This window comes from Lithobates pipiens, unplaced genomic scaffold (genome assembly GCF_037356315.1).
Source record: "Lithobates pipiens isolate NorthernLeopardFrog02 unplaced genomic scaffold, aLitPip1_a1.2 Scaffold_18, whole genome shotgun sequence".
NCBI classification, from domain to species: Eukaryota; Metazoa; Chordata; class Amphibia; order Anura; family Ranidae; genus Lithobates; species Lithobates pipiens.
In genome coordinates this window covers 295125188-295145470 of record NW_027507758.1, presented here as the reverse complement: position 1 = coordinate 295145470, position 20283 = coordinate 295125188, and the positions used below count along the sequence as shown (strand labels likewise).

The 20283-nt window shown below is 41.7% G+C and overlaps 1 protein-coding gene across 1 annotated transcript in view; it reads left to right on the top strand.

The window, feature by feature from the left end:
- The window catches only part of FOXO3 (forkhead box O3), a 107778-nt gene extending 95863 nt beyond the window's left edge, over positions 1–11915 (top strand). Inside the window, exon 3 of the mRNA XM_077487149.1 lies at positions 306–11915. The gene's annotated coding sequence lies outside the window, so the exon portion shown is untranslated. The remainder of the gene's footprint in view (positions 1–305) is intronic.
- The last annotated feature ends 8368 nt before the right edge of the window (positions 11916–20283 follow it).

Sequence of the window (20283 nt, the reverse complement as noted above, 5' to 3'; positions counted from 1 at the left end):
ACTGAGGCGGCTGCTCCACGCTCCTCCACTACTCAGCGCTTCAATGAGTGTGGAGGAGCAGAGCAGGAGAAATGCTGCCTGACAGTCAGTCAGCAGCTCTCCGCTAGGGGAGGTGAAAGAACCAAGCCATTGGCGGTATTCGGTGGCTTGGTTCTCAGTGCAGAGAGACGCCGGGGTACAGCTGCAATAATTTTATCAATCTGCTCTTTATTCTAAATACTTGTTAAGTATGCATAGCGATCTTTAAAGCAAAACCTGTTTTAATTCTTTTATTTTTGTTTTTTTTACTTTTTCTCTTTTCACAGGTCCGGGAACTGACAAAAGACCCTAAAAATGAAACCCTTTGCCAAAACTACTGTCAGCAAGTGGACAGTGATACTGTTTACAGTTTAAGACCTTTTCATGAAACCTGCGTCAATTTCCTTACCTAACGAAGACTGTTAGCAGAAATCCTTTAACTCCTGCAAAGGTCCTTCTAAGATCTTTACTCCTCTCATGCTCAAGTATGCAAAACCTTCTGCATGGAATGGGAACGTAGATGGAAGAGTACAATGAATTTCTTGTGAACACTGTGTAGTTATGCAGCGGTGTGTGTGTCAACCATTTCATAGCTGGTGTAGTTGCCTTGCATCGCACCCCTCACCAGCTGTGAACAACCAAACCATCTCCATGCTGTTTTTCTTTCTTTTGGTGTTGAATTACTTTCTTTTTTTTTTTTTTTTTGTCTTGCAAATCTGAATTGTAAAACTCTCATTGAGTGTTCCATTTCTTCATTTTAGTTGCAGAAATCCTTTGCTAGACATTCATATACGCTAACAGTCAACCTTATACAAATTTCTACTGCCGCCTCCTTTACGTCAAAAGGCACCACTTTCCATAGAGAAACTGTCACGATCACGTTAATTTCCGTTATAACTTACTTTTTTTCATTTTGAAGAAGAGGAAATTCAGGGATAAATTTGTTGCTGACATGGTACTACTTCCTGTCGCCCAAATCAGTTGTATACTGCTGTATTTTACTAATATATCCTGAACAGTGGAGTTTCTACCATTTTTGTTTTTAAAGCTATATTTTCATGCCTTATTTTGTTTTAGGTATTTTTTTTTTCCCCTCCACGCTTATTGTCATGTAGAGAGTTTAAGCATAGAAAATCCAACAGACATAGCAGTGTTTTGGCAGCACTGTCTATGCACGGAAACAACCAGAATTACTGTACATGGGATGTTTGTACTGCACATTGCACTATATGGGTCTTCCATTACTTCACTTGGAATTCTCTGCCCTGCACGTGGAAACCCTGGACAGCAGTGTGACACAACTGTCTACCATTTTACTATGCTGTCCTCTACTTGCTGAACCTGACATTGAGTATAGGAGATGGGGGGGATGTTTCATGTGACACTATTATCTACAGGAGATAGCACAATGGTGCTGAAAGGGCCCTTCCATTATTCTTTGGCATGTCTGATATTCTAATTCTAAACTGGTTTCTTTTGTCTTTTATGTATATTTTTTGGGATGGGGGGGTTATAGTGTGAACAAACCTCAATGGTACAATATCGCAGCTTGATATATAAAATACAGAAGGTGTTGATTTGCAAATATATACATTCTGTATTTTTGATTGGTATATGAAAACTATCCTTAACAATGGCATTATTGAATATAAATCTATAAATATATTTTGTTATGTACAGAGATAAACCCGTATGCATGGGAATTAGGAAACGGAAGCAAAGTAGCATCATACTATTATTATTATTATTATTTTATTTTCTTTCTAAAAGATTAGGAGCATGCTTTCCTATGGCACGGCCACTTCTACATTAGAAACATGAGCTTACTCCCCTCATTTGCCACCACCACTACTGATAAAGCCATTTGTGTAATTCCTAACAACCCTTGACTTCCTCAGCATTTCATTGGTGGGGTTAGAGTTGTATGATACGTGTCCAAGAATCTTTGTACTGTAGCCATTATGTGTTTTTTCAGCATAACCATTTGTCAGCCTGTACTGCAATGCATGTGGTTTTCATTTTGCCCAATATACCTATTGTAGTAGAGTAAAATGTAGCAATTACTTTATTAGCACACCTCAGTACAGTCATAGGTGGTTAGTTGATCCTACAAATGATCCTTTAAACAAGAAGCCCTGGAAGGGAGGCTTCAGGGACACAAGAAGTCAATTAGCCATTTACACCCAAGGTGTTTGTAGCAGTGGCTATGTCTGTTTACAATGCAATCTCCTGTTTCTTAGAGTGAAAAGAGGTGCACCAACACATTACGAACTGTGAATTGAGTGAAGGACACCATGTGGTGTCCCTACTGTAATACTGAACAAAGTGAAATCTCCAGGTTGTCAGCATTTTGTGATCTACACTCGCTATCATCTTATTCTACAGATACATAGTTTTTAGTTTTTTTTCGTTTTTGTTTTGTTTTTTCATTCAAACTTTAGCTAAAATACTTTTATGGTTAACGCTGTAAAATAATACCGATTTTGGTTCATTTAAAATTAGTAGTATGGAAGACCAACTAAAAATAAAAAATAATCCTGAAATCATGTCTCAAAAAAGCTCTAAAATCAGAGTTTTGATCAGCAAAAAATGTAATTCTTAGGTTTTTATCATTGTTTCATATATCCACGCTGCCCCCCCCCACAGCTACTGAACAATGACTTGGAAAATGTAAATGTGAATGGTATAATATAGTAAACCAAAGCTGAATTCCAGGATTGGCTTTGACCAGTTTTTCGAATGCACCTCCTTGTAGAAAGTGTGTGTGTGTTAACGTAAATATTAATACCTATATTCTCTGCGATACAACAATTCCTGGCATTCAATATTGTGGCTCTGCTTTGTGGATGGTATATAGGCATTTTTGTGGACTGCGTTTCCTATGCTATGAAAGCAACATCTTCAACTAGAAAAGATCAATCGGTCAAATAATCAGGGTATTTCAGGGTATGTACTGTGTACATGTACACCTAGAAACTTACCATTTTGGTGCATTTGATGCGATGATATGTATTAGTACAAAAAAAAACCTGTGGGTGTGTCCTTCAGACCTTGATATACAGAAAAGGTCCAGGAAAAAACTAAAAGCGCATTGACGCCCAGTGATTTTCTATGGAGGTAACGAAGGGCGAGGGTGTGTCAGAATAAAAACTCGGCAATACTATAGCTGAAATAACTGCCAGCTTTTCTGGTGTGCCTGGGGTTCAGCTTTTATATTTCACATACAGGAGCTAAAATTGTTACATTTGGCCAGAAAATGTGTAGTGAATACATAACTGCTTGCTCCTAAGTGAGAAAGCATATCCCTTACATGTAAAAGGACTCTACCAGCTTGTAATAAAAAGCAGCACCAGATTTATCAGCAAAGGAATTGGTATTTTTAGTGTTCTGGATGTTTGACACTTAGGCCCCTTTCACACTGGGGAGCTTTGCAGGCACTAAAGCGCTAAAAATAGTGCCTGGAAAGTGCCCTGAAACAGCCGCTGCTGTCTCTCCGGGACTGGAGCGGTGCACTTGCAGGACGGTCAAAGCTGGTCCTGCAAGCTGCATTTTTGGAGCGCTGTAGGAGCCTTTTATTTGCCGCTCCTAAAGCACCCCTTCCCATAGAAAACAATGGGGCAGCACTGCAAACGGGTGTTTTTTAACCCTTTTTTTTTGTCCCCTAGTGGGGGTTAAAACTGCCTGCTAGTGGCCGAATAGCGCCGCTAAAATGACCGTATAGCGCCCGCATTGCCCCAGTGTGAAAGTAGCCTTAGGCTGGGTTGTGAATTGGATGGGGGGGGTTCCCTGCATTCAATTCAGATGTCAGGAGATTGTGACCAGCTCTCTATGGAGCCGGTTCACACATCTCTGTGGCCGCTGCCATGAATGGATGGAATCTTTGCCGTTTCAGCATCTATGGGCAGCCTGATTGAACCCAAGTCAACACCCCCATCTACATGGGTTTGAGCAGTAGGTTGGATTTTTAGCATGCGATTACTGCCAGCTGCTATAGCTGCCCCCACTGGGAGAACACAATGGCTCCACAGTAGGGTTTCGATGGGGGAATCTAGCAATTATTTTTTATTTTTGCAGGAAAGAAAATCGCATGTGGCCTGCTTTACTGTATAAAAAAACAATGCCACGTCTGACGTTCATATTGCACCTTATAGCCTCATATTTATGTTTTGTGGATCTGGATGAAGCACACAATACTCATTGGCTTACTTAACATCAGGCTCCAGACGGATACTCATTCACTGTTGGGATTATTTAGTAAGATGGCGTAAAGAATAAGGATGTGCAAAGTGCAGCAAATGTCACTAACCTAAATATAATTGTACAAATACAGATCTTCTTAAAAGGCGGTTTCTTGTAGGTTGCTGTGGCTTGACACCATTTTGTATATCCTTGTTGTTCACTGCCGCAATGACTAACCCCAATAACTTTTTTTATTTTGTTTTATTTTTTGGTCTTTGGAATGGAAGGGGAAACTAAAGACATCCTTAATTGTTTATTATAATAATACTTGTAGTACCACTTATGTTTTTAAATGAGCCCCTTTCATTTGGTATGGTACTAAAAGCTGTACTATTTTACAGGCTGCCTGTGGTTGTGCTTTTAGCGTACTGCTGTTATAGATCCATATAGAAGATAATGTAGACGAAATAATGATAAATGTTCTGATTTACAGTCCTATCATCGATATTGAAAACCAATTTCTTCCAAATGAAACTCCAGTAGTATAAAAGGACCATTTTTATGATCGCTCTTTTTACGCACTTTTATTTAACCGCTTGCCGACCAGCCACCTTCATACTGCAGCAGCTTGGCATGGCTGCGCGAATCTTCGTAGGTGTATGTCGGCCGCTTTAAAGGCAATAGGGGGCGCGCAGCTGGAGGTGCGACGCCGCAGCCTATGCACGTGACTGCGATGTCCGCTGTCCACCCGCAATCGCTCCAGAGTCAGAATGGGGATCTGTGTATGTAAACAAGCCGATCCCTGTTCTGACACGGGAGTAGAGAGATCTGCTGTTCCTAGGGATCAGGAACAGAGATCTCTCTCTACTCCCAGTCAGTCCACTCCCCCCCCCCCCCCCCCCCACAGTTATAAACACCTCCCTAGGGAACACTTAACCCCTTGATTGCCCCCTAGTGTTAACCCCTTCCCTGCCAGTGACATTTATACAGTAATCGGTTACTATTTTTAGCTCTGATTGCTGTATAAATGTCAATCCCAAAAAAGTGTTAAGTGTCCAATCTGGCCTCCGCAATGTCACAGTCCCGCTAAAAATCGCAGATCACTGTGATTACTAGTAATAAATAAAAAATGCCATAAATCTATCCCCTATTTTGTAGACTCTATAACTTTTTTACGCAAAGCAATCAATATACGCTTTTTGCGATAGTTTGTTTTTGTTTTTTAACCAAAAATATGTAGAATACATATTGGCCTAAACTGAAGACATTTTTTTTTCCTTTTGGATATTATAGCAAAAGGCGAAAAATAATATTATTATTTTTTTCCAAAATTGTCTTCTTTTTTTTTTTTTTTTTTTTGTTTATAGCACAAAAAATAAAAATTGCAGGGGTGATCAAATACATTTGGGTACACTGCTGCATGACCGTGCAGTTGTGAATTAGAAAGGCAGTGCTGCATCGCAAAAAATGGCCTGGTCATTAAGGGGGGAAATCCTTCCGGTCCTATAGTAGTTAAGTACGTTTCTTTTAATTTTAGATACTTTCTGCAACTAATCAGATTTTTTGATTTTTACACTTTATACTTTAAACTTTTTTTTTTCCCCATTTAGGCCGGGTTCACACCACAGCGATGCGGGAACGCCGCGAATCCGCGGCGTTTTCCAGCATCGCACACCTCCCGCCGGCAGTTCACACTGCCCTATGCGGACGGCTGGGAGTGTCAATGATATGTTAATGACACCCCCAGATCCGTCCGCATATCGCAGTGCGATCTGCCGACTCGCACAGGAATCGGATCGCATGGTGTGAACACCCATGCGATCCGATTCTGTTGCGGACCAAAAAAAGGGTCCCGTGCGAGTTTGCTGCGGGAGCGATGCGAATTCAGCCATACTATCTGTATGGCTGAACTCGCATCGCTACGGAGATCGGATGTGATTTGCGGTGCGAATCACATCCGGATCTCCCCCCGCAGCAGTGTGAACCCAGCCTTACATTGCATAGAAATGGCATAACAGGTAACCCTTGTCCTTTTTGGAGTGTTCTTCTGAGTGATCATAACTTCTGTATCAGAATGATCATGTATCAACGGCACCTTGACACTTTTTTTTGCAGTTTAGAAGAACGATTCCTTTAGTCATGGTGGTTTTTGTGCTGCCTGCAGTAGTCTCTTTAGTCTCTACATCATAGAAGAACCTGATTTTTCATACAATGTACAATCCATTCCCTATATTTACAGTCATGAAGGGATCAGAAGAAGAATTTGATGGTGCTTGTCAGTATTTTATATTATGTGAAGTTTTCAATGCTTTGCATCATTGCAGTGTAGCAGAATACCCTCTAGTAAACAATGCTGAACAATGACTAGTCTGTGATTCTTGACACATGTATACATTTGGTTACATCTAAGCCGAAGCAGCTGCAGTATACAGTGGTACTCGGCTACAAAGTGGAACCAAATGTGTTCAGCATCAAGAAGCTGCTTGTCATTTGTGCTGCTCGTGGAATTTTGTTCTTAATGGTGCTGTAATGGGGTGCTGAAATCTCCTTTACTGCAATCCATATATATGGAAGCCAGTACTGCACAAAGGTTTCATGTAATCCTGCCGTTGTTGGGGGTAGCCAATTCACCCTGACCTCTGTTTTTAAAGGCGCAGTATCACTTAGCAACCCCAGCAATGGAATATACACTGATGTGTTTCTTTACCACTCGGGAATCGCTTATTGGCTTTGCAAGTCTTGCCTTAAAGGCTATGCTGTTGAACAAATGATTGCAGAGTTTACATCACATATATTGCTGTGTTAAAGCAGTATTAAAACCAAAAGCAAACATGTATGCTATTGCAGTTTAACAGTTCTTAGATGTGATGTCTGCATTAGAAGAAAACTATTTTCATCTGGTGAGCCAGTCAAGTGCTGCTTGGTTTACACCTAGGCAATTTGCTTTTGATCCGTTTTTGCAGTACATTTCTGCAGTGTTTTTTTGCACACCTTTCTTTTTCTGTTTGCCAGATTAAAAAAATGCAAAATTGTGGCAAAAACCGCACTACATGCTTCTCTATTGAACCAAAAACGCAGTTTTGCATTTGTTAGATATCCACATAGGGGAATTATAGAAGTTGCGAGGCCCAAACCATCTTTATTAAATTGACTCAGTCCCTCTACCAACATAGGTTTACACCAACTTGAGCTTTTTAGTTTTTGTCTGTCCAGCCAGGGGCTAAGATTCAATTTGAGATAGTGGGAAGGCTCAGGAAAGACCACCACCCCCAGGTATTTAAAAGAATTGGCGACAGAGATTTTGATTGGCACAAGTCGGGAGAGGTACTCCTAATGGGCCAAGGGGCATAAGGATAGATTTAGACCAATTTATTGTGAAGCTGGAGAATTCACCAAATTTATTAATAGTTGACATCAATGTCTGCAAGAAACCTGCTGTGCCGCCAAGATAATGCAGTGTGTCATCTGCGTAAAGAGAAATTTTCTCATCAAAAGATCCTCGGCAAAATCCCACCATTTAGGGGTCCTTGCTTAACCTCCCTAGCGGTAATCCCGAGTCTGGCTCGGGTTGGGAATTTACTAGCAGGAGCGGTAACCCAGAGCCAGACTCGGGATCGCTTCGCTGGATGCAGGGGAGGACACAGTGAGACTTACTTACCTTGTCCCCTGGATCCAGCAATGTCCTTCGCTGTGTAATCGAGCCGTCCTCCGCTCGATTCACAGTGCCGAATGCCGCCGAGCTCCGTTCCCTGCGAAGTTACGGCGCACAGGAGCGGAGAACGGCGGCAAATTAAAAAAAGTAAAAAGACACAAAACACACACAGCACTGTAATCTTACAGATTACAGTGCTGTATTACAAAATACACACCCCCTTTGTCCCTAGTGGTCTGTGCAGTGCCCTGCATGCACTTTTATATTATAAATACAGTTTTTTCTGCCTGGAATTTGGAGATTGTCCATAGCAACCAAAAAGTGTCCCTTTTTCAGTGTTTTAGGATTTGATTACATTATTGAATAATTTTTATTATTCTTTATTATATTATAAACTTTATCATACCCTGGATGTCTGCTAGACTCTGATTTGAAGAGATTTAAGAGCGTTATTCCTAAGAATTACAGGGCTACAAAATAAAACGCCAGATTTCCATGCAAAATAATTGTACCGCTTTCAGCACCTAATTCCAGACTGAATCATACCGCCAGGGAGGTTAAGATGGCTAATGGTTCCACTGCAGGGGCAAATAGAAGGGGAGACCGTAAACCTCCATGTCTAGTACCTCTGTGCAAAGGGAAGGGTGGAGAGGACATTAATACACAAGAGTAAGGGCTCTTTCACACGGAGCGGATCCACGCTGATCCGCCCCGTGGACATGCGCTTGCTCAGCGGGGATCGCTCCATCGTTCCCCGCTGAGCAGGACGATGACAGGTCTGTCTGCACACTGTGCAGGGAAGGACCTGTCAGAACGTCGCTCTCCCCTATGGGAGATCGGATGATGACGGACCGCAGAGTCTGTTGTCATCCGATGACAGATGGAAAAGTAGGTTTTTCCTCCGTCACACTTTTTCAGATCGGAGCGGGCCAGATGTCAGCAGACATGTCACCACTGACATCCGACTCTCCATGGACCTCTATGGAGTATCCGTTCAGGTACGCCTAAAAAAACTGACAGGCGGACCTGAACAGATCATCCGTGTAAAAGAGCCCTAAATGACTTTTACCAAATTGATAGTCTTCCCCCCAAACCAAAATGAGACCATCTCCCAGAGATAGGGCCATTCAACGCTATCAAAAGCCTTGGCTGCGTCTAAAGAAAGAATGGCCCTACCTCCCAGGTTATCCCCTGGCACCTGTAAATTAAGGAAAAGCCTTCTAATATTATCTGTTGACCTGGTAGGCATGAACCCTGACCTGGTCTTGGTGGATCCATTTTCCAATCTCTTTAGAGAGTCTGGTAGCTATAACGCGTGCAAGTAATTTGACGTCCGTATTTAATAAGGAGATGGGAACCGTTTTTTGCATTTAAAGTCCCTGACCGTTTCCAAAAATGCAACAGCTAAAAAGGGCATAGAAGTGAATCTGTCCCAAAGGAAACCGTGTTAAATGGACTGTAGTGTGTTTCTTAAAAATGCCCTAAAAAATGCATAGGTGTAAACTAAGCCTGAGTCTGTTTTTCAAAAGAACAAGCTCTTTCAGATGTATCAGTTTACATGCCATTTAACACTGGCATGGGTGCTTACAATGATACAAAAAAAAAAACCTCTTTGGTGTAACTGATTATGAAACATGGGGTGGAGTTTGGCTTCAATGTGTTAGTGTATTTAAATCTGCTAGTACATTTAACACCATCTCCCCCAGACTGACAATGTTGCCGTCTGCTGTGCCCCCTGTGCTCATTCTTCCCAAGTGGGGGCATTCTAATTAAAACCGAGGAGAAAAAAAAAAAAGACTTAAAGGAAACTAATGCAGCCACCACATCTAATGATTGGTAAGCTTCGATATATTACAGTGTTGAGTTTAATACTGCTTTAATGAAAGCTAAATTGAGGATTCATTCCTAACTGGAACTAGAACTCTTATTTGGATTTCCTGTGTTTTTAATCGGCCCTTAGGCCCAAATTCATTCTTCCATTCCCCTCAAAGCGGAATGAAGTAGGAATAAAAAATACTTAAAAAGGTAATTGTAAGGTTGGTTTGGGGCAAAATGTTCCATTCTTTACAAGAAGTAAATGACTATCCACTGCACTTTAGCTTATAATTTCCCCTCTTTTAAAAAGGCATATTAAAATGAGGACACTACAAGAGCTGATAAAGTCTTTGATTGATCACTGATTAACTAGTATTGATTTACTGTGATCTAGTGCTCTCATGGTGTTCTAGTATATACTGAAATCTAAAATAATAAAACATTGCATACTATTGATTTTAAAAATGCTATGAAAATCTAATTTGGACCTTTAGTCTTAGGTTTTCTATAAAAAAATAAAAATAAACTTATTTTGAGTTTTTTATTTTTCCTTTTTAAATGTGTGTATGTGTAAAATATACATACTCGCATGCAGTTATTGAAAATGCTACCCTAAACCAAATGACAATATATTGCCTGGTCAATATCTTTGTTGTCCAGTACTGATAAAAAAAAAAATATAGTATGTACATCTACAAAGACTAGCTTTTTATCATATCTCCCTGACCCCTTCCCAAACAAACCCCTCAGTACTTTAAAATTACTTAAGTGAATATAGAAAAGCAGTTCTGTTATTGTCTGCCCTGTTATGTCTTTAAAGCAGAGTTCCGCTTAAAAAAAAAAAAAAAAAAAAAAATTACAAGTCAACAGCTACAAATACTGCAGCTTCTGACTTTTAATAATGGGACACTTGCCTGTCCCAGGGTCCAGTGATGCGGGGGAACAAGGCCCCGCTAGTCTCCCCCTCCTCTCTGCGGCGCCGGCATTGTCACTGTGGGCGCCCAGCTGTGGCTTCACAGCCGGGCACGCACTGCGCATGTGCAAGCTGCGCCTCGCGTTGTGACTGGCCGGGCAATCATTTGAGACCTGTAACGTGTCTCAGATGATTGCCGAGAGGTGAACTTGCTTCCGGCGCCACGGTGCCCCAGGAGAAAGTGGGAACTGGAATCCTCTAAAGAGGATTTCCACTCCCCCCAGCCAAAAACATGACATGCCAAATGTGACATGTCAGGGGGTCACCTTCCCTTAAAGTGAAAGTTCAGTTTTTGGGTGGAACGCCACTTTAACAGGAAAAAATGATACGATACAGAGCAAACCTTTTTATAACTATAACTTTTTTTTTTTTCTTTTAGTAAGAGAAAACGAGACCTGTCATTTTAACATTTTTATATATATATATACATATATTTGTAGCTTGGGGTGGGGGGTGGCAAGCAAACTATCATTGGCGGGTGGCTGCTTAGTAAGGTACATTTTCCTTTTAGGAAGCATTAATTCAATTACATTTTTCTTTTCTTATGTATTCTGTTTTGTCTATAAAGTCAGAGACCAGATAGTGTTATATTACTTAACAATTATGATGGTGTTTGTCATCTTTTTCGGCCAATAGCTTGGCACTCTTCCTTTTGTATATCCTCAAATATTTTCTGGAAGATTACACAATGACAGCCAAGCCTTGGGATATTTTGTCATTTATTTCATGTACTACAGAATGAAGAAAAACTAAATTATATATCGATGCTTTCATGACTATGTTACTTTTTTTTTTTTTTTCCTCCCCGAGTTGGAGATTGGCGAGCACTCATGTATAGATTGTTATCTATGTATTCATAGTTATGTATATTACACCAGCCAAATTCTTTGCTTTGATGTCTACAATCGATGTACAAAAATGTCTCATGTATATTGTCCAGACACTTTCACTTCTGCATTGTTAATGGAAGGAATATCAGCGGCATTAGTGTGTTTACAGTTTACATGTTGTCACATAACCTGTGTATTATATGCAGGATGCATCTATTTTGAAACCATGTACACTAATTGCTATGGAAAGGCGACAGCCCACAACTGTACTACCTTCTACCCATCAACCTGATTCGGACACCTTTTACCTTTTTTCAATTGCAATAGAAAAGCAGTGCGTTACTCCACATGGTGTTAGTAGGTATTACCTTGTGTATTCCATTTTAAATTGTAATCTAGTTTTAAAACAGATGGTGATGCATGTAAATAAAGCATAATGGATCTCTGATTTGTGTGATTTTGTGTTTTTTTGTTTGTTTTTTTTAGGTTTATTTGGTAACCTGGTATTGATCCTTAACCTTTTCATTGGCAGACCCTGTGTTCCACTTTTAAACATGGGTGACCAGACCAATTTTGCAAAAAAAAAAAAAAAAAAAAAAGGTTCTTAACCACTTGCGACTGTATATCTCACATATATGGTGGCTCGGCTGCACATGATCACGTACCTAGTATGTGATCCTGCACTTCCAGGTCTGGGGTGTGCATGTGCCCCACAGCGACCTGCTCCCGCTGTGTTTATTCACAGCGAGAGCTGATCTGCAGGTACTCTATGACCGCCGATCATTAGGCAGAGAGCCAGAATGGTGATCTGCCTATGTAAACAAGGAAGATCGCCGTTCTGCCAGTAGGGAAGGCATTGATCCTGTGTTTCTGCAAAGCAATGCCTTCCCCTAGTAAAAGCATTTTCCTACACAGTACACCCTAGGCACACTTTTAACCCTTTGAATGACCCTGATAACTCCTTCCCAGCCAGTGACCTTAATACAGTGACGGGGCATATTTTTATTTTTTAGCGCTGATCACTGTATTAGTGTCACTGGTCCCCAAAAAGTGTCGGTGTCCAATTTGTCCAACGCAACATCGTAGTCCCGCTATAAGTAGCTGATCGCCCCTATTTCTAGTAAAGTCGCTGATCGCCCCTGTTTCTAGTTAAATAAATAAAACTTCCATAAATCTATTCCATAGTTTTTATAGATGCTATAACTTTTGCGCCAACCAATCAATTTATGCTTACTGGGATTTTATAAATTTTTTTACCAAAAATATGTCACATTTGACCAAGAGTCAAATGCTACCACTCCAAAAAAAAAAAAAAGGGAAGGATATTTAATAAGGACCAATCGCGGTTTTGCGATGAGTGGGTGAGAAAAAAATACTTTATCGTACAAAAATAGTGTCAGACTGCTGGTCTGTATCCAGCGACCCTCCAAACAATTTAAATTTGGACAATGTTGTCGCAACATTAAAATCACACACAGCTGAGCTCAGAGTCATGCAGACAACAGCCAATCATTCTCTCTGTATCAAACAATTCTCCACAGGTATAATAGGATAACCCCAGCTGGCAAATAGATGAATCTCCGCTAAGTACTGAGGGATACTGACAGTATTGGTCAACTTTTTAGTGTGCTATGGACTCAAAGGCCACACTTTAATGGAGCACAGTATTACTCAGATGGAATGATGTACTGTTTGTCCAGAAGTAAGGTGATATCACAAAATGGGAGATGGGTGGAATAATGCAGCTGGTTGGTAGCTTCACAGCGATGTAAGAACAGTACTCTGGCTATTGGTAATCCAGCAGTCTTTGCCTGTTTCTGGCTATCCCTCCATATGCATATATATGCAATTTAATCCACTTGCATTAAATAAAGTTGCGGCTCGGACTGTGAAGTACAGATGCTGTCACCACAGCAGGAGTTGTACAAATATGATGAGTGGTTTCTTTATGTGGCTGGAGATGTGTGCAGGGCAGCTTTACTCTATGGGAAAGCAGCAGCTGTGCGAACACAGCCACAGGTCTTGAACCCTTACTTCTAACTGTACACATACTGTATATGCGGCCTCATGGAAGTGGGTCTTTTTCTGTGAGGCCACATATACGTGTACCTGTGTTTGTGCTGGGAGCACACTGATCCGGGCTCTCACTAACGTTCGGGAACCAGGAGTCTGATTCAAAATCACTTGATCACTGCGATTGGTTATCGCAATGATCAGTCACTGTACAGCCCAGCCCACTCAGAATAAATGACGAGACGAAAACTATTGGCTACTGGCCTCTACGTAGTCTTGTCGTACGCAACGAACGTCACCGCGTTCAGAAAGATTGGATTTTCCAACGACTTTGTCCGACCGTCTGTATGCAACACCAAAAAAAAAAATCCCACAGATTTTGTGGTCGGAATGTCTGACCGTGTGTACAGGGCATAAGTCTCAGCACTTCTTTCTCCTTCACCTCACTCCAACCAGCACAAGTACTCTTTAGAAAGACAAATTAAAGCTGGACATTGTTGGGTGGTAATGCAGATACTCGTTGACCCTAAATGTAAAAAAAAAAAGGGCCATATCCCTAAGTTAGTAAATGCAACCAAAGGATAATTGGGCTGCAGTCCATCTACTTTATAGGCACCACACACATTTTCATAAAAAAAAAAAAATACAATCTTTATCTATGCACAATTGAAAATTGCTTTTGTTTTTTAATGAAAAAAAATATATATTAGCATCATGTATGTTTAGGACGATTAGGGTGGTGGCCACAAAAAAAAAAGAGTTTATAAAGTCCTACTTTAAGGTACACAATAATCATCCTGTAATTTGCAGATAACAGGGGATATCACCATCCATTCACATAAACCTAAAACTTACCATGTTATAAAAATAGCATCAGCTAGAAGGAATATGCCAATGGCGGCATGCCACAAAAAGCATAATGAATCCTCAGAGTCCTACAAATCATCATAAATAGGGCAAGAAATAATTATTGAGTCAGTCCAGGCGTATATAGACCCTCCTTAAATGGGCTCCATATGCTCATTTCAAGTTGGCCATCAATGCAGCCAGTACTGCAACAGCTGTATATAAGCAACCAAAGACACATCAATTTGTAACCATTTTTAACAACTAGGGGTCCACTGAGACAGGTATCCACACAAGGTCAATTCCTCCATAGAAATCTGTATAGTTCCAACGCTACATAAGGTGTCCCCCAGCCATGTCTGCCCTTAAGTGTGCATGATGCTACTATGCTTTTTTAACTTGGTTTTAAATATTTGTAATTGTGCATAAATAAAGATTGTATATGTATTTATTATAAAATTTTGTGCAGTGCCTATAAAGTCCATGGACTGCGGTCCAATGATCTTTTGGTTATGTTTACTCGGCACCCATCCTTGTTAAGCAAGCCTCACAAGGCTTTAAGTCTCTTCAAGAATATGCAGAATTTTACCACATTTCTAGTCCTTCCTAACTGCTTTTTCTTATGCAATTATTACCCAGTGTGGTTTGCTGCTGGACCTGTGGAGGATGGCTCTACCAAGCAAGCTTTTTATATAAGATATGCCTAAAGGTGGTGGCGGGGGACAAGGACTCTGAATGACAGGAGGTAAAATCGTTCATTAAGCAGGCGAATGAGTATGCAGAACTGTTCACAAGTGTAGTGCCCTCTAGTGTGCTACTAGTGTTAGTGTAGGTAAATCTAAGCTTATGATTCATGGTAAGTTATGGGAATCTGTAATTGGGTCCGGTTGCTGCAGGTCAGGCTGTATGACTCTACAGATGCAGGTCTCTGGTACTTCCCTCTGGATCTAGAAGCTCGTAGAAGTTTCTGGAAATTAGTAGGCAGAGGCCAGGAGGTTCTGTTTTGCATACTCGAGGGAACTTGGCCAATCCCAAGGCAGAATGTCCTGGCAGGGTGGCTAGGTCAGCCATTAAATATGCTGGAGACATGCCAGCAGGGTAGTTGGGTGGAAGATGGAGTACTGAGGAGGCTGTTGGCAGCCTAGGAGGGGCCCCCTAGGTCTAGGGGGCTTTGCCTCCAGGCTGGGCAAAATCCTTTCAGTGTCCCTTACCTAAGATTAGCAGGGAGCAAGGAGGGCAGAGTGAGTACATCAGCACACCCAGGGATTCACAAAGGTAGAGTGTCACATGTAGCAAGCTTTCACAGATCTTCAGAGCAGCCAGGTGGGCTGGTAGTACTCGCAGGCAGTGGATCTGGGAGCAGTTTTACAGAGGAGAGAAGATACTCCTGCATGCAGTTTTGCAACATTTTGTGCTATTTTCCAAAGGGAACTGATCCTTAAAGACTGATCGTGTCCAGGATTTTTTTCTCTGTACATAGGAAGGAAGTTGTCCCCATCTGTTTCAGTCAAGTTGGGCATCCCAAAACCCCTCTACCCCATCCAAGTTGTTATCCCTATTAAAAACAACAAAAACAATCCCAGGAACAGATTTCTTGTCTGGATGCAAGTCAAAAATGTGTGTTGCCTGGCTGTGCAGGAATAGGGGAGCCAGTTACCAGCAGCCTCTTTGGGGGTAGTGCTACATTAGGAACCACTGGAGAGAAAGGATAAGGAGCTGTACAAATAGCATGGAGTCTCCTTGCCATCAGATAGCACTTCTGATGGGGACCAGAGTGTGAAGAAAGGGGGATGGTAAAATTTTGATTTTGTGATAGGCTCCATGATAGCTGTCACAATTAGAAGAGCAATTGGTTGGGAGAGGAGTAGGAGGATATGCATTTCTCTTAAGGAGAGCTGCCAATCTTTCTGGTGATCAAGATCAACTATTGTTGGAGGATGAGTGGACAGGAAACTCAGTTGGTCTAACACATTCTCCGCGATGTACCCCTTTCTTGCAGAGTGTTGGGATTCAACTCCAAGAATACAACCTTGAAGAGACTGACCAGCTATGTTAAGCCCCATACACACTATCAGTTTTTCTGCTGAGTTTTTCCTTCAGATTTACCAAAACCATATAATATGAGGTCAAACCTTAGGAATTTCAATTTGTATGCAATCAGGCAGGCCCTTCTACTACATGGTTTTGGTAAATCTGAAGGAAAAAGTCAGCAGAAAATCTGATAGTGTGTATGGGGCTTTACATTACCTTTTAGATGACCAAGTCATGTTAAAGTATCTGAAGCACGGTTTTGCATTTCTTACCTTAGGAGTTTATACTTCTTAGGGAGTGGCATGCAGACTGTCTGCAGCACTTTATCTAAGTGCGCAAGATGTGGACTTTCAACATGGAGCTGTCTTTGGATATGGGAGTTCTGAGGCACTCTATTAAGTCATTGAAGGAATTGAAAATGGCCTCCAAATTAATTGCTGATGCATTGGTGGGCCTGGTTTGTCTTTCTGCTAGGATGGTGTCCTTTTCAGTGTCGGGTCTTCTCCCGAAAGATTATAAGAGAAAGCAGCAATTCTTTTGCACACCCAAAGATCACAAGTCCAGTTCAGGAACTCCAGATCATATTGCCCTGGGCTGGGAGTTTCTCAGGACACCTTGGAGAGGTTGTCAATCCACCTTGTTCTATTTGCTCAGGTTTGGATGGATAACATTTCCGATGCCTGGGTGGTAATTACTATGTGCAGACGATCTAGACTGGAGTTCTCCTTAGGCCGCGTACACACGGGCGGACTGTCTGGCCAACTAAGTCCGTCAGACAGTCCGTCCTACTTTTGAATGAACGGACTTGACCACACACGATGAACAGACAGTCCGCTGAAAGCTTGCGCGATGACGTGTACAGAACGTACGACGGGACTAGAAATACGACGTCCAATACACTGCAATGCAACCTTCGGCCATGTAAATCCTTTCTGAGCATGCGCCATACTTAGTCCGTCCAACTTGCCTACTCACGAGCGGACTGTCCGCTGAAACCAAAGTTGGACGGACAATATTACGGAAATTCCGAAAGACTTAGTCCGCCAGACTGTCCGCTGAAAAAGTCCGCTGAAGCCCACACACGAGCGGACTGTCCGCTGAAACACGTTTCAGCGGACCAAGTCCGTCAGACAGTCCGCCCGTGTGTACGCGGCCTTACACTCCGAGCTGATGTTTGTCCACACAAAAGTCCCCAAATCCTAGGTTGAAGAGTTTTACAGATGAACATCACAGCTCCAGAGGAGGTAAAGGGCCAGGGAGTTTATTATTTCATATTTCTTGTCCTGAAGTCTTCAAACTTGTCTTGGACTTATAAAGGCTCAAACCCTTCATGACAGTTGAAAGCTTTAGGATGGAGTCTTTGCAGGCCAATGCTACTGTTCTTCGTTCCCAGGACTGAATGATCAAAATAGATTTGGCACACAAATATCTTTAGGTTCCCATTGCTGTAAGTCACTAGTAGGGCCTCAGGTTCACAGTATTACATTAGGACCATCATTTCAAGAGCTTTTTACAAGATTCTTTTGACTGTAATAGCTCTACTTTGTCACAAGGAAAAAAAAAAATTGATATCCTGTTGCTTGCCATCTCCTGGTTTCTTCTCCTGCCTCACAAGAACATAGGTCTAAATACCCATTGCAAATGTGGGTAGCTTGTCATTCACCAGAAGAGTTTCCTGTAGTTAGGCTCTAGAGCAGTGTTTCTAAACTCCAGTCCTCAAGGTGCCCCAACAGGTCACGGTTTCAGGTTTTACATTATTTTGCACAGGTGATTTGATCAGTTTCACTGCCTTAGTATTTACCACAGCCATTTCATCTGAGTGAAATCCTGAAAACATGACCCGTTGGGGCGCCTTAAGGACTGGAGTTGAGAAACACTGCTCTAGAGTACCTTGGCTCCTCGTCAAAGCCCCAATGGCACTGCAGCTTCCACAACTCATTGCCAAGTAAGACAGCGGCAGGTAATCCACTCATAACTTCAATCTGGCAGTTTATTTTTCCCCAAAGCCATGACTGAGGTGAACTGAAACCCTTGGAATGTATTTCCTGGTTCCCCCTGCCAATTCAATTGGAAAAACAGGACCTGGCTCAATGGCTTCAGATTTTACTACATGGGGATCAGCAATGGTGAGGAATGTTCCAGTGTCCTAAAATTCACTGTCAAAGGAGACATACTGTAGATGACATTGCCTTTGCTCAGGATAGGGAGTAGCTAGTAAATGAAACATTGTAGACCTCATGAGGTAATATTGGCTTTCCTGGTGGTCCCCCAATTACTGAGGGCTAGTGGGAGGTTCTCTTCCTCCCTAAACAGTTTAACATAGGGGACAGGACAGCTGAAATTGTCTGCGTCTTTACAGAGGCAGCTAGGCTGGAGATGCCTGGGTTGTTTACAGTCATAGCACTGATGATAGCATTGATAGTCAAGAATGATAGAAGGGTAATTCCATGCTACCAGGGGTTGGAGCGGTGTGCTTGTTGGAAGGTCAGGTGCTTAGACTACCAGTTTTTGTTCCATTGTGACTTGTGGGAAGAACTTTGTCGGCCAGTGCAGCAGCTCTTTCATGGGTTGCAGGGTTCTTCTCCTTCACCCACTTACATACCTCAGCCAGTGTTGGCAGGCCTGGTATATTGGATAAGCCTCAGTCAATGCCGCTCCTCAGGCCACGCCCGCTGCTGCGTTTCACCCCACCCCCTGGGGCCTAATCATAGAGCTGAGGGGTGAGAGTAGGACAACAGAATTTATACACCATTGGCTGTGAGGACTGAATCAGTGTAACATGTGCATGTGATTTCAGTAAATGGTGTGATGAAAGAATGTGAAGATAAAGTGAAACTGCTTCCTGGATAAATGAAGATGAATTTCTGACAAGATCAACAGTTTTTTTTTTTTTTTTTCAAGAGAAATAGCTGCTAACGCTACAATGTGACAAATTGTGTAAGGTTGTATGTAAGAGTGCAGCGCTAAATGGGTGTGAACCAATAGAAACCCACTAATACTGTGTTTCGACAATGGGTGAATAAACACTACTATATGAAAATAGATATAACCAATATGAACACAATTTGATGTGTATCATTAATAAATGAATAAACACTAGTGAGTAGATATACAAAAAAATGACATAAATGAATGTGCCCAATATAGATACATGTGAGCTAAACATCAACACAATAAATGCGTGTAGGAATAATAAAGCGCATAAGTGCTAAACAAATGCTGTTGGCCACAAAGAACTTGTCAACAAAAACAGAGTGCAATCATAAGCACAAGTCCACCAACATCTGTGTTGGAGTAAATTCACAACACTATGCAGATGTGACAGAGTAAGAGAGAAGGGAGAAGAAACATCTGTCGCCCAAAGAAAGGGTGGTTACTCTTACCAGAAGATGTGGACCCACTCACCAGTGGAGGTAAGTCAAATAGGCTTGGAATGGAAACAAGATCTCGAACCATGGTCTTCAGAAGTCCAACTTGCACCCTCAGATCTCTCATCCGTCAGATGGTTGGAAATGGAATCATATAAAAGAAAAAAGCTTGCACATGGCATAGGTCAAAAATGTAAGGGTTATTTAAAAATTGTTATAGACATCATGATGATGTGTACAATTAAAAGTCAATGTGATCACAAGTAAAGTCCAGATAGGTGCAATGTGCAGAGCTGGCTAGCAGTAATCCGCTTCTAGACAGTTCTGCACATTGCACCTATCTGGACTTATCTGAGGGTGCAAGTTGGACTTCTGGAGACCGTGGTTTGAGATCCTGTTTCTATTCCATGCCTATTTGATGCACCACCGCAGGCAAGTGGGTCCACATCTTCTGGTAAGAGTACCCACCTATCCCTTGGGTGACGGATGCACAGCCCCGGGTGTTTCTTCTCCAGATTGTTGTTTACCATTGTTTCCAATACGCAGACTGTTCTTTCT